The sequence below is a fragment of the Tachyglossus aculeatus genome, chromosome 17, assembly GCF_015852505.1.
Source record: "Tachyglossus aculeatus isolate mTacAcu1 chromosome 17, mTacAcu1.pri, whole genome shotgun sequence".
Classification (NCBI taxonomy): Eukaryota; Metazoa; Chordata; class Mammalia; order Monotremata; family Tachyglossidae; genus Tachyglossus; species Tachyglossus aculeatus.
This window is the reverse complement of record NC_052082.1, coordinates 9,922,445-9,936,760: the sequence shown is the minus strand read 5'-3', so window position 1 is coordinate 9,936,760 and position 14,316 is coordinate 9,922,445. Positions and strand designations below refer to the sequence as shown.

General features: G+C 43.5%; 1 non-coding gene across 1 annotated transcript; it reads left to right on the top strand.

The window, feature by feature from the left end:
- Positions 1–2,097: 2,097 nt before the first annotated feature.
- LOC119939840 lies at positions 2,098–2,235 on the top strand. Its single transcript, XR_005454802.1, has one exon. It is a non-coding gene; the product is annotated as a small nucleolar RNA SNORA7 (small nucleolar RNA).
- Positions 2,236–14,316: the final 12,081 nt, after the last annotated feature.

Sequence of the window (14,316 nt, the reverse complement as noted above, 5' to 3'; positions counted from 1 at the left end):
TACGTTCTCCATATACGCTACCACTGATTGACTGATGAATGGGTGGATGGAGGAGTGGAGGGAACAAGGGCATGGAGTCAGGGGAAGGTGTCTGGGGATGAGAAATCATGGTATAATAGAGCACGGGCCTGAGAGCCAGAAGGTCGTGTGTTCCAATCCCGGCTCTGCCACTTGTCTGCTGTGTGACCTTAGGCAAGTCACTTCATTTCTCTGTGCCTCAGAAAATGGGGATTGAGACTGTGTGCCCCATGTGGGACAGGGACTATGTCCACCTCAATTTGCTGGTATCCACCCTAGTGCTTAGAACAGTGCCTGGCACATAGTAAACGCTTAACAAATACTACAATTATCATTATTAGTATTAAATTCAAGAGTAGGAGCAGACACTAGGGGAGAAAAAATGGCAGAACACAGCTCCTATTTGCTATTTACTCTAAAGATGTTTTATATCTAGGTCTGAACAGCAGGGAAAATGTCCGAATGTTCAAAAATGTTTTCAATTCAGGAATATGAGATCGCTAAAATTTGTCCTGTGTTTCTCACTGACTCAGTGACTGGGAAGAAGAGATTTCCCGAGGCACATTTGTTTCCAGGAACATAAGCACGATAAAAAAAAAGTGAGATTTTACTGTATTTTTCTGTATCCCCCTAACCAGGAAGCAGCATAGTCCAGTGGAAAAAGCACAGACCTGGAAATTAGAGGATCTGGATTCTAATCTCAGTTCTACCACTTGCTCGCTGTGCGACCTTGAGCGAGTCACTTAACTTTCCCATGACTCACTCAACTGTAAAATGGGGATTCTATACCTGTTCTGCCTCCTACTTAGAATGGGACCCCATGTGGGACAGGGACTCGTTCTGACGTGTTTAACTTGTATCTATCCCAGTGGTTGGAACAGCGCTTGGCCTAGAGTAAGCACTTAACTAATACCAACAAACCAACAAAAACAACTGCGGGAATCGCTCAAGGCTCAGTTCTGGATCCCCTTCGATTCGCTCATTCGATCGTATTTATTGAGCGCTTACTGTGTGCAGAACACTGTACTAAGCACTTGGAAGATACAATTCAGCAATAAAGAGAGACAGTCCCTGCCCACACCGTCTATTCTCCATCCACACCAACTCCCCTGGAGACCTCATTCTCTTTGATAGCTTCCACTACCAGTTCTCTGTGAATGACTCCCAGATCTACATCTCCAGCCCAGATTTCTCTTCCCCTCTGCAGTCTCACATTTCCTCTTGCCTTCAGGGCATCTCTCCTTGGGTGTCTCAGTGGAAAGAACCTGGCCTTTGGAGTCAGAGGTCATGAGTTCAAATCCCACCTCTGCCACTTGTCAGCTGTGTGACTTTGGGCAAGTCACTTCACTTCTCTGAGCCTCAGTTACCTCATCTGTAAAATGGGGATGAAGACCGGGAGCCCCCCACGGGACAACCTGATCACCTTGCAACCTCCCCAGTGCTTAGAACAGGGCTTTGCACATAGTAAGTGCTTAATAAATGCCATTATTATTATTATTAGGTCCAGGAAAGCCCACATTTCCCCACTCCTTAAGAACCAGAGGTTGCCCATCCAACTCCGCATCAAATAGAAACTTATCATCAGTTTTAAAGCACTCCATCACCTTGCCCCCCTTCACCTTGCTGCATTCCTACTACAATCCAGCAGGCTCACTTCAGTCATTCATTCATTCATTCAACCATACTAATTGAGCACTCACTGTGTGCAGAGCACTGTACTAAGCGCTTGGGAAGTACAAGTTGGCAACATATAGAAATGGTCCCTAACCAACAACGGGCTTACAGCCTAGAAGGGGGAGACAGGCAACAAAACAAAACATGTAGACAGGTGTCAAAACCAGGCCTCACCATACCTCAGTCTCATCTACATCATCACTGACCCCTCACCAAGCTCCTGGCTCTGGTCGGAAACTTCCTCCTTCTTCAAACTGAACTGACCATCACCCTCCCCACCTTCGAAGCCTTATCACAATCATATGTCCTCCAATAGGCCTTCCCTGACTAAGCCCTCATTTCCCCTACTTCCCCTCCCTTCTGCATCACCCTTTCACTTGGATTTGTACCCAGTATTCGCCCCATACACTCTCAGGATGGCACCTGGAGGGTTTCTAGTACTCTACCAGTCTTGGCTATGGGAGGGAGAGTCAAGCAGGGGCATATCCACTCCATTCCTAGCTTGGGAAGTGGCTAGCAAGTGGAAGGCAATCTGCTACAAGTCAAAACTCACCTGTGCTGGGCAGCAGCAGCCTGGGAGAGAATTGAGGGCAGGGTCTCGAGTTTACTGCGTGGAAGAAGGCAATGGTAAACCACTGCCATATTTTTACCCAGAAAACTCTACGGATAAACTACTAGAACGATTACAGATGGAGGTGGGGCGTTCTGGGAGAGATATGTCCATGGAGTCACTATGGGTCGGAGACGATTTGACAGCGTAAGACAAGACAGGATTCACCCATCCTCAGTCCCACAATTTATTTTAATGTCTGCCTCTCCGTTAGTCTGTAAGTTCCTTGTGGGCACTCTGTTGTGTTGTACCCTCCTAATCGCTTAGTGTAATGCTTGTCAATCAGTAAGTGCTCAATAAATATGATTGATTGATTGATTTTACCATTCTCTACTCAATCAATCAATTGTATTTATTGAGCGCTTACTGTGTGCAGAGCACTGTACTAAGCGCTTGGGAAGTACATGTTGGCAACACATAGAGACAGTCCCTACCCAACAGTGGGCTCACAGTCTAGAAGGGGAAGACAGAGAACAAAACCAAACATATTAACAAAATAAAATAAATCCACTGAGCCATGGAGCAAAAACCTCCAGGCCTCGCTGATGTGGATCATTGAGGTCTCTGACAGGAATGTTGTGAGGAAAGCCTCAGTTCTGAGATTTCAGGACGGGCCATCCACAAGGAGAAATTGATTATAACGCTAATGGTTGGAGAGGCACCATTCACACACTTTCTTCCACCAGTTGCGAGGAACAAGCGAGGAGGCGTGACATGCCTGCGAAGGGTTTTGAGCCACATCTGTGGATTAGGCTATGGTCAGTTGAGGCGAGGCCTCCGCTTTCATCCTACCATTGATTGTGGTGGTTCCCCCTCCGTCCCTTTGCTGTTCCCAAGGGCGGGAGGTGCTGGTGGCCAGAGTTGGGAAAGGGTGACATTGTCAGCATCAGGGGCAGCTCAGCGATCTACTACAGTCCAGCCTGCATACTTCACCCCGCTAGAACCAGCTTGCTTACTGGGCCCCAATCGTATCTATCTCAGTGCCGACCCCTTTCCCACCTCTTCACTCAGTACTCAGTACCTTGGCTTCACTGGAGCTGGGGGAGGGCAAAACCATTAATCCAGGATGGATTGATATTCTACTTTCTCTGTCTGGTGGCCAAGGTGAAAAAGACTTAGGGTGATAATGGTTACAGGAGCACATAAGTTGGAATGAGTCTCCAGTATTCTACCAGTCTCGACTACGGAAGGGAGAGTCAGGCGGAGGCCTATCCACTCCATTCCTAGCTTGGGCAGTGGCTAGCGAGTGGAGGGCAATCTGCTACAAGTCAAAACTCACCCGTGCTGGGCAGCAGCGGCGTGGGAGAGTCGAGGGTGGAGACTCTGGTTTATTGCACAGAAGGAGGAGATGGTAAACCACCTCTGGATTTTTACCAAGAAAACTCTATGGATACGCTACCAGAGCAATTGCAGCTGAAGGTGGGCGTTCTGGGAGAGATGCTCCCCTGGCGTTGCTATGGGTCAAAGATGACTCGATAGCATGAGATGAGCACCAAGTGAGGTCTCAATAAATACATTTATTCATTCATTCATCATTCAATCGTATTTATTGAGCGCTTACTGTGTGCAGAGCACTGTACTAAGAGCTTGGGAAGTACAAGTCGGCGACATAGAGAAACGGTCCCTACCCGACAGCGGGCTCACAGTCTGGAAGGGGGAGACAGACAACAAAACAAAACATATTAACAAAATAAAATAAATAGAATAAATATGTACAAGTAAAGTAAATAACTAAATAGAGTAATAAATATGTACAAACATATGTACATATATACAGGTGCTGTGGGGAGGGGAAAGGGAGAGGTTGAGAAAGCAGCCTGGCTCATTCATTCATTCAGTTGTGTTTATTGAGCGCTTACAGTGTGCAGAGCACTGTACTACGCGCTTGGGAAGTACGAGTTGGCAACATATAGAGACGGTTCCTACCCAACAGTGGGCTCACAGTCTAGAAGGGGGAGACAGAGAACAAAACAAAACATATTAACAAAATAAAATAAATAGAATAAATATGTACAAGTAAAGTAAATAACTAAAGAGAGTAATAAATATGTACAAACATATATACATATATATAGGTGCTGTGGGGAGGGGAAAGGGAGAGGTTGAGAAAGCAGCCTGGCTCATTCATTCATTCAGTCATATTTATTGAGCGCTTACAGTGTGCAGAGCACTGTACTAAGCGCTTGGGAAGTACAAGTTGGCAACATATAGAGACGGTCCCTACCCAACATCAGGCTCACAGTCTAGAAGGGGGAGACAGAGAACAAAACAAAACATATTAACAAAATAAAATAAATAGAATAAATATGTACAAATAAAATAAATAAATAAATAGAGTAGTAAATATGTCCAGACATATATGCAGGTGCTGTGGGGAGGGGAAGGAGGTAAGGAGGGGGACAGGGGGGAGAGGAAGGAAGGGGCTCAGTGGAAAGAGCCCGGGCTTTGGAGTCAGAGGTCATGGGTTCAAATTCCGGCTCCGCCACTTGTCAGCTGTGTGACTGGGCAAGTCACTTCACTTCTCTGGGCCTCAGTGACTTCATCTCATCTGTAAAATACAACTCCTACTAGTAATACTGATACCTGAGTTTCACACTGTGCCCAACAAAAAGATTGGCGGAAATAACACACTGGTTGTGAAGTCATTCTCTACTTTAATCAGTCTATCAATAGTATTTATTTTAAAGACTTTCTCTGTGTAGAGCACAGTACTAAGTGCTTGAGTGCAATAAAGTTAATAAACATGGTCCACTTCACATTGAAATGAAATTAAACAGAGCTAGAAAAAAAATCCTAACTCAAGTCTTGGTTAAGTGCTCAAGCGGGGGCCAATAAGCGGGCAGGGACCATCTCTATATGTTGCCAACTTGTACTTCCCAAGCGCTTAGTACAGTGCTCTGCACACAGTAAGCGCTCAATCAATACAATTGAATGAATGAATAAATATTTTAAGTGAGTTCTCAAAGGATCTGTGTTTGAACACATCTTCACACACTTTTATTTATATAAAATACCTGCAAATGAAGATATTCAGTCGATCAATTCATAGTAGTTATTGAGTGGTTCCTTTTTTAAAAAACATGGTATTCGTTAAGCGCTTACTATGTACCAGGCATAATCAAGTTGGACACAGTCCCTGTTCCACACAGGACTCACAGTCTAAATCAGAGGAAGGAAGTAGGATTTAATCCCCATTTTAAAGATGAGGAAACTGAGGCACAGAGAAGTCAAGTGACTTGCCCAAGGTCTCACAGCAGACAAGTGATGGAGCCCGCCACTAGGTCACGTTGCTTCCCTGTCTGCTTTCTGTGTATACAGAGCACTCTACTAAGCACTTGGGAGAGTATAATAGAGTAAGGAGACAAGGTCCCTGCCCTCAAGGAGCATTCAATCAATCTATTATATTTGATCATCAAATCAAGATCTCGGTCATATGTTAGCCCCCAACTGGTAGGTTATTGTCCAAACTCTAACAATCCTGGATAAAATACGTCCTTCTCATTTACGTGATTTACAAAAAATACAGTCTTCATAAACAGGATGTTACCCAACTGTAAATATCCTGCCAAACGGTCGTCATCTGTGAAGAGCCGTGTTCAATGTAGAGGCATTTTTCAAGTCAACTCACATATTTATGTTGAAAAGGGACATTTACAGAATTACACAATCATTATTAATAGGCACCAAACACTCACAAGTTTATGCATTTTGGTTTGCATTCCGTGAGCTGCCAAAGCTTCAGTGCACATGAGTCACGAACTGGGCCCTTCAAAACGCTGCCAGAGAATTCTAAGTCATGGATTTATAATTTGAAATATGAATTGTAGCGACCATAATTTTCCTGGGTGTTTTCACTTGCTCAAGACTATTTTATTTCAGATAATCTTTGGTGAGAGAAATTTATTGAGTCATGCTTGGGGTGACTAAAATCTCACCAGTCCAGGGATGAGATGGTTTTGGGGCATCATGAACCTAGTGGAGAGATATGAACCTGAGGTTCAGAAGGACCTGGGTTCTAATCCTGGCCCCACCAGTTGTCAGCTGTGTGACTTTGGGCAAGTCACTTGACTTCTCTGTGCCTCAGTTACCTCATCTGCAAAATGGGGATTAAGACTGTGAGCCCCCTGTGGGACAACCTGATCAGCTTGTAACCTCCCCAGTGCTTAGAACAGTGCTTTGCACATAGTAAGTGCTTAATAAATGCCATTATTATTATTATTATTATTACCATGTAGTCTTGATCACTTAACTTCTCTGGGCCTCATTTACCTCATTTGTAAAATGGTGATGAAGACTGTGAGCCCCACATGTGTCCAACCCCATTAGCCTGTGTCCACCCCGCTACAGTTTCTGACACAGAGAAAGCTCTTAACGAATGTCATTTTTTAAAAAAATTGCTCTCACTGGAATTGAGTGAAAATTCCATTAGAGTTTAGTATGAGATTCAAAGATTTTGTCTGCTCCACTCAGCTAGCACCCTGGTCTGTGACTGGATACCCCCTCCTACTGTTCATTCATTCATTCAATCGTATTTATTGAGCGCTTAATGTGTGCAGAGCACTGTCCTAAACTCTAGGGAAGTCCAAGTCGGCAACAAATAGTGACAATCCCTGCCCACAACCGGCTCACAGTCAAGGTAGAGTAGCCTGGAACCAGCAGAAGGGGAGGAACGTGGTGTGTGGAGGTAACGGGAACCAGTATAAGGAAATCAGGATATCCCTCCCTCTGGTCTTTTCACCAACACACATGCTCACAGTAGTGGTTGTGTAGACAACTATAGCCAGCCTAAGGTAATCAAGATGTCCCTTCAAGGGGAGACAAGTCCAGGGTCCCCTCTGGTTTCTTCATCCTCACACGTACTCACAATATTGAACTGTGAGCCTGGGCAGCGTCATGGTAGAATATCAAAGACAAATCAAAGACAAAGACAAAAGACAAATATCAAAGATATTTGATAAAATATCAAATATCAAAGGGTAGTGGTAATAAAGATGTGCCCAGCACTGAACTCCATAAAGTGATCAGACAGAGTATTATTATCACTCCTCGGGCCCAGCTTTTACAGAACGGTTATTATTCTGCCTAGACGGTAATCTCCTTATGGGTAGGTAACATATCTACCTAACCTGTTATATTCTACTTTCCCCAGAGCTCAGTACAGTCCTCTGTACATAGTAAGCACACAGTGAATATTAATTCTGAATTGTACTTTCCCAGTGTTTAGTACAGTGCTTTGCACACAGTAAACTCTCAATAAATACAGTTGAATGATTGAATCCTCTAAGTCGTTGTTTCTGACTGTGAGATCTTGTCTTTGCACATGCGGCCTGTTGAAAAGATGAATGTGTGACTGACACTGTATAGTACTCTAACGAGTGCTTAGGACAGTGCTGAGCGCTCAGTAAATACCACTGATTAATATGCTGGTGCACATAGAAATCAATCAGTGGTATTTATTGAGCACTTACTTTGTATAGAGCACTGTACTAAGTACTTGGAAGAGGCCAAGTAATTAGAGTTGGTAGAAATGACCACTATTAGTCTAGAGGGAGAGGGACTTTTGTTGGACATTGTACTGGAGTTACTTACCCCAAATCTATTTGACCTCTATGGGATGCCAGTTCAGTGTTGTTCCCTTTGGGGCTGCATGTTTGCCGAATAGAATGACTTTTTTTTTTTTAGCATCACTGACTCAGAATTATCCCCCCAGACCCAATTCTTGGAGGTCTGTGAGGGCCCGTGGAAGCCGAGAAATGAAATGAAGAAAGTCAACCTGAAATTGTCTGCAATTTCCTCCAGTAACATAGCCAGAGAGCAGACATTGGGCTGGGTTATCAGGAGGAGCCGGCTAGGGCTTTGGCAGTTGTAGACGGTAAGCTTGTGGTGGACAGGGAATGTGTCTGTTAAGTGTTGTATTGTACACTCCCAAGCACTCAGTACAGTGCTCTGCAATGCAAGAACTCAATAAATATGATTGACTGATGGACTGACTGAGTAGTCTGGATTGGTTTGGTTTAGGAACCAAAATTTGAGCCTCCTTATCCAGGTGTTAAATGCCACCCAGGACCAGGAGGATTGGATTGGGTGGTCTCTTGAAGTCCTAAGAATCTGGCAAACACCATTTTACTCAGATTAATGGCCCATCATCCAGCCTCAGACCACTGGTCATGGGCTATCCCAGATCGTTCTCATATCTATAGATATTTTCAACCCCACAACTTCCTAATAGTAATAATAATAATAGAATTTATATGCCAAGCATGAGGGTAGATAAGATAAGGTCAGACACTTTCCCTGTTTAACATAATAATAATAATAATGATGATGATGGTATTTGTTAAGTGCTTACTATGTGCAAAGCACTGTTCTAAGTGCTGGGGGATACAGGTGATCCCATGTGGGGCTCACAGTCTTAATTCCCATTTTACAGATGAGGGAACTGAAGTGAAGTGACTTGCCCAAAGTCACACAGCTGACGTGGCGGAGCCGGGATTTGAACTCACGACTTCTGACTTCAAAGCCCGGGCTCTTTCCACTGAGCCACGCTGCTTCTCTCACATAGGGCTCACAGTCTAAGTAGGAGGGGAAAAGGGTATTGAATCCCCATTTTACATATAAGGAAACTGAGGTGTCGAGAGGAGAAGTGACTCGACCAAGGTCACACAGTAGACAAGTGGCAGAGCTGGGATTCTAACCTAGGTCCCCTGCCACCCAGCTCCTTGCTTTTCCCGCTAGGCCAGGAACAAATTCCATGTGTTTATACCTGGTTCGTGAAGGAGTATTTTCTTTTGCTTGCCTCAAACATCAACCTTGAACCCCAAGCTTCGTGACAAATCCCCTTTATCCTGGGGATGTGGAATCTGATGGATATCAGTTATGCGTCTGCTCTTCTCCATGGTTTGATGGCCATCTATCAGTCAGTCAGTCAATCAAACTTTTTGACATGTTTAGCTCTCACTCTGCTCAGAGCATTGCCCGACCCCTGCCTTTCCGTTCAGTAATAATAATAATACTATTATTATTAATAATACATATCTATTCTATTTATTTTATTTTGTTAGTATGTTTGGTTTTGTTCTCTGTCTCACCCTTTTAGACTGTGAGCCCACTGTTGGGTAGGGACTGTCTCTATATGTTGCCAATTTGTACTTCCCAAGCGTTTAGTACAGTGCTCTGCACACAGTAAGCGCTCAATAAATACGATTGATGGTGATGATGAATGCTCATGATATTTATTAAGTGCTTACTATGTGCCAGGCACTGAACTAAGCACTGGAGTCTTGCCTTGTCTTAAACTGTTGAGTCGTCTCCAATCCACAGCAGCTCCATCTCTCCCAGGACACCCCACCTCCATCTGCAATCATTCTGGGAGTTTTCTTGGTAGAAATATGGAAGTGATTTACCGTTACCTTCTTCCATGCAGTCAACTTGAGTCTCCACCCTCAACTCTCTTCCACGCCACTGCTTCCCAACGCAGGTGAGTTTTGACTTGTAAGAGATTGCCTTCCACTCGCTAGCCACTGTCCAAGCTAGGAATGGAATGGGTAGGCCTCTCATTGACTCTCCCTACCATAGCCAAGATTGGTAGAGGACTGCAGGTATCATGCTGAGAGGGGAAGTGCTGGGGTAGTTAATAATAATAGTAATGATGGCATTTATTAAGTGCTTACTATGTGCAAAGCACTGTTCAAAGTGCTGGTGAGATTACAAGGTGATCAGATTGTCCCACAGGGGGCTCGCAGTCTTAATCCCCATTTTACAGATGAGGTAACTGAAGCACAGAGAAGTTAAGTGACTTGCCTAAAGTCACATAGCTGACAAGTGGCACAGCTGGGATTTGAACCCATGACCTCTGACTCCAAAGCCTGGGCTCTTTCCACTGAGCTACGCTGCTTCTGCAGACAGGTGGTGGAGCCAGCATTAGAACTCAGGTCCTTTGACCTGTGGGCCCATGCTCTTCCCACTAGGCCACTGTGCTTCTCAAGCACTAAGATTTTCACCCCTAAAAACACATCCATAAACACAGAGTCATCGACGGGGCAACTTTCAGAGACCGCCAATCCAACCTGAGTGGGACAGAGCCGAAAAAGGCCTTTTACAAATAAATAAGTGCTTACCTTGATTCCTACATTAGAAGTACATCTAATGTACTTCCCCCCCATCTTACCTCCTTCCCTTCCCCACAGCACCTGTATATATGTATATATGTTTGTACATATTTGTTACTCTATTTATTTATTTATTTATTTATTTATTTATTTATTTGTTTGTTTTGTACATATCTATTCTATTTATTTTATTTTGTTAGTATGTTTGGTTTTGTTCTCTGTCTCCCCCTTTTAGACTGTGAGCCCACTGTTGGGTAGGGACTGTCTCTATATGTTGCCAACTTGGACTTCCCAAGCGCTTAGTACAGTGTTCTGCACACAGTAAGCACTCAATAAATACGATTGATGTTGAAGTACATCACAAGCATTACTGAATTTCATATTTCATAAATATCATGTAGGGGGAGGGATGTGAGGAGACATTGGGAAAGAGATTGCACTGCTGAATCTGCTAGCAACCAGATATAATAGCGCAAATAGTTATTGTCGTTATGGCTATGACATCCTTAATGGCGCAACTGTTATGATCGCATCCAGCTTTCGGACCAGTTTTGTCAGTGACTTCTCTCTGCCGAATTTAGTGTCGAATGATGATGAAGTGACATAATTCAGGGAATGACGTGTGCATGGTATACCTCAGATGGTCTTGCCCAGAGTGTAAACAGAAAATTGTGGAATTTGACCACAGTTTGGCCCCCTAAATATGCTCTTCCTATTTTCTAACCCTCCTGAGGACCCACCTCTTCCAGGAGGTATTCCCTGATGCATTTCCGCCCCCCTCCTCAACCCAACAGCTACTTTTATCATTTATGTTTTTAAATTCATCCTTAGTCCTTTCTGCATATCTGGCTGCTACGTACTATGCCTTATTTAGTTTTTCGTTTATTTAGCTGTCAACACATCTTTTCATACTTCTATTGGGAAGCAGTGTGGCCTAGCGGGAAGATCACGGCTCTGGGAGTCAAAGGACTTGAGTTCTAATTCCATCTCCACGATTAGCCTGCTGTGTGACCTTGGGCCTCGGTTTCCTCATCTGTATAATGGGGATGAAATCCTACGTCCTCAAGGTTAGACTGTGAATTCCATGCGAGAAAGGGACTGTGTCCAGACTGATTATCTTCTATCACGGTGCTTATGTTTGCCACATAGTGGCATATAACAATAATAATACAATTTGTAGATTTTTCCCCTCTCACTTGCTACTCCTATCTATAAATTATTTGAGTCTCCTTATCACCCCCATTAGATTATATCTAGGGTGGGGATTAACACTATTTAGCTCATTACATTCTGTATGTTCTGCAGTTAGGAAGCCCTTAATAAATGCTATTGGTGGATAGGAGAGGAACCGTGAAATACCTTCCCCTCATCTCTCTCCACAACTGCAGTCCAATACAGTCAAAAGGAGGTGATGGATGATGACCAGTCAATCCATCAGTATTTATTGAGCACTTTTCGGGTGCAGAGCACTGTACTAAGTGCCTGGGAGAGTACGCTACAACATTGTTGATAGATACGTTCCCTGCCCACAAGGGTTTTACAGTCTAGAGGGGGAGATAGACATTAAAATAAATTATAAGTATGGTCATAACTGTCGTGGAGCTTTGCCATTGATATACAGTGAGCACTGAGATCTGGTAGACAGGATAATGTTAATAATAATAATAATAATAATATAATGGCATTTATTAAGGGCTTACTATGTGCAAAGCACTGTTCTAAGCACTGGGGAGGTACAAGGTCATCAGGTTGTCTCCTGGGGAGTTCACAGTCTTAATCCCCATTTTACAGATGAGGTTACTGAGGCCCAAAGAAGTTAAGTGACTTGCCCAAAGTCACACAGCTGACAATTCTCTGCATAATGAAAATAATAATAATAAGTATCTATTAAGCACTTACTATATGACAAGCACTGGGGTAGATAAGAGATAACTTGTACTTTCCAAGCGCTTAGTATAATAATAATAATGGCATTTATTAAGCACTTACTATGTGCAAAGCACTGTTTTAAGCACTGAGGTTACAAGGTGATCAGGTTATCCCACGGGGGGCTCACAGTCTTAATCCCCATTTTACAGATGAGGTAACTGAGGTACAGAGAAGTTAAGTGATTTGCCCAAAGTCACACAGCTGACAATTGGCTGAGCTGGGATTTGAACCCACGACCTCTGACTCCAAAGCCTGTGCTCTTTCCACTGAGCCACGCCGCTTCTCATAAGTATAGCTTTGCACACAGTAAGCGCTCAATAAATATGATTGAATGAATGAATGAATAACCAGGTAGGACACAGACTAAGAGGGAAGGAGAACAAGTGTTGAATTCCCATTTTAGAGATTTGGAAACAGAGGCATAGAGAATAATAATAATAGTATTAATAATTAATAACAGTTAATAATTATTATTAATAGATAATAATAATATTTGTTAAGTGCTTGCTATATGCCAAGCATTGTTCTAAGCACTGGGATAGGTTATCAGGTTATCAGGTTGGACATAGTCCCTGTCCCAAATGGGTCTCACAGTCTAGATTGGAGGGAGTAGGATTTAATCTCCATTTTACAGATGAGGGAACTGAGGCACAGAGAAGTTAAGTGACCTGCTCAAGATCATGGCTCAGTGGAAAGAACCCGGACTTGGGAGTCAGAGGTCGTGGGTTCTAATCCCGGCTCTGCCACTTGTCAGCTGTGTAGCTTTGGGCAAGTCAATTAACTCCTCTGTGCCTCGGTTACCTCATCTGTAAAATGGGGATGAAGGCTGTGAGCCCCACGTGGAACAACCTGATCACCTTATATCCTCCCCAGCGCTTAGAAAAGTGCTTTGCATATAGTAAGTGCTTAAAAATGCCATTATTATTATTATTATTATTCCTAGGTTCAGTGCTCAGTATAGTGCTCTGCACATCTCAAGTATTCAATAAATATCATCGCTTGATGGATTGATTATTCTAGTCATTGTCTCGAGTCACGCTCAAGGATGCGGATGGCAGAATACGAACAGGTCAGCCATCATTCCAACTCTAGAGGCTAAGAGCATTTTCAAAATTTCCTCGGATGATTATGACCTGTACAGAACTGGCCAAGTGTTTTGAGCACTTGTCCTAAGGAAGGCTGTGGTTGTAATCCATCTTGAAAATTCTCCACAATAATGTGAACTGTGATATTTGTTAAGCGCTCACTGTGGGTCAAGCACTGTAATAAGCACTGGGTTAATAATAGTAATAATAACAATTATGGTACTTGTTAAGTGCTATGTGCCAAGCACTGTTCTAAGTGCTGGGGTAGATACAAGTTAATCAGGTTAGACACAGTCCCTGTCCCACACGGGGCTCACAGCCTTAATTCCCATTTTACAGATGAGGTAACTGAGGCCCAGAGAAGCAAAATGACTCACCCAAGGTCACACAGCGTGGCTTAGTGAAAAGAGCCCGGGCTTGGGAGTCAGAGGTCATGAGTTCTAAACCTGGCTCCACTACTTGTCACCTGTGTGACTTTGGGCAAGTCACTTAACTTCTCTGTGCCTCACTCATTCATTCAATCATATTTATTGAGCTCTTACAGAGCTCTGTACTAAGCGCTTGGGAAGTACAAGTCGGCAACAGATAGAGACGGTCCCTACCCAACTTCGGGCTCACAGTCTCAGTTCCCTCATCTGTAAAATGGGGATTAAGACTGTGAGCCCTATGTGGGACAACCTGTTAACTTCGCATCTATCTCAGTACTTAGAACAGTGCTTGGCACATAGTAAGCGCTTAACAAATACCATTATTATTATTATTATTATTATTATTATTATTATTATTATGTGGCAGAAGCAGGATTAGAACCCAGGTCCTTCTGACTCCCAGGCCCCTGATCTCTTTGGGGCCATACTGAAACATTCGTTCATTCATTCAATCGTATTTATTG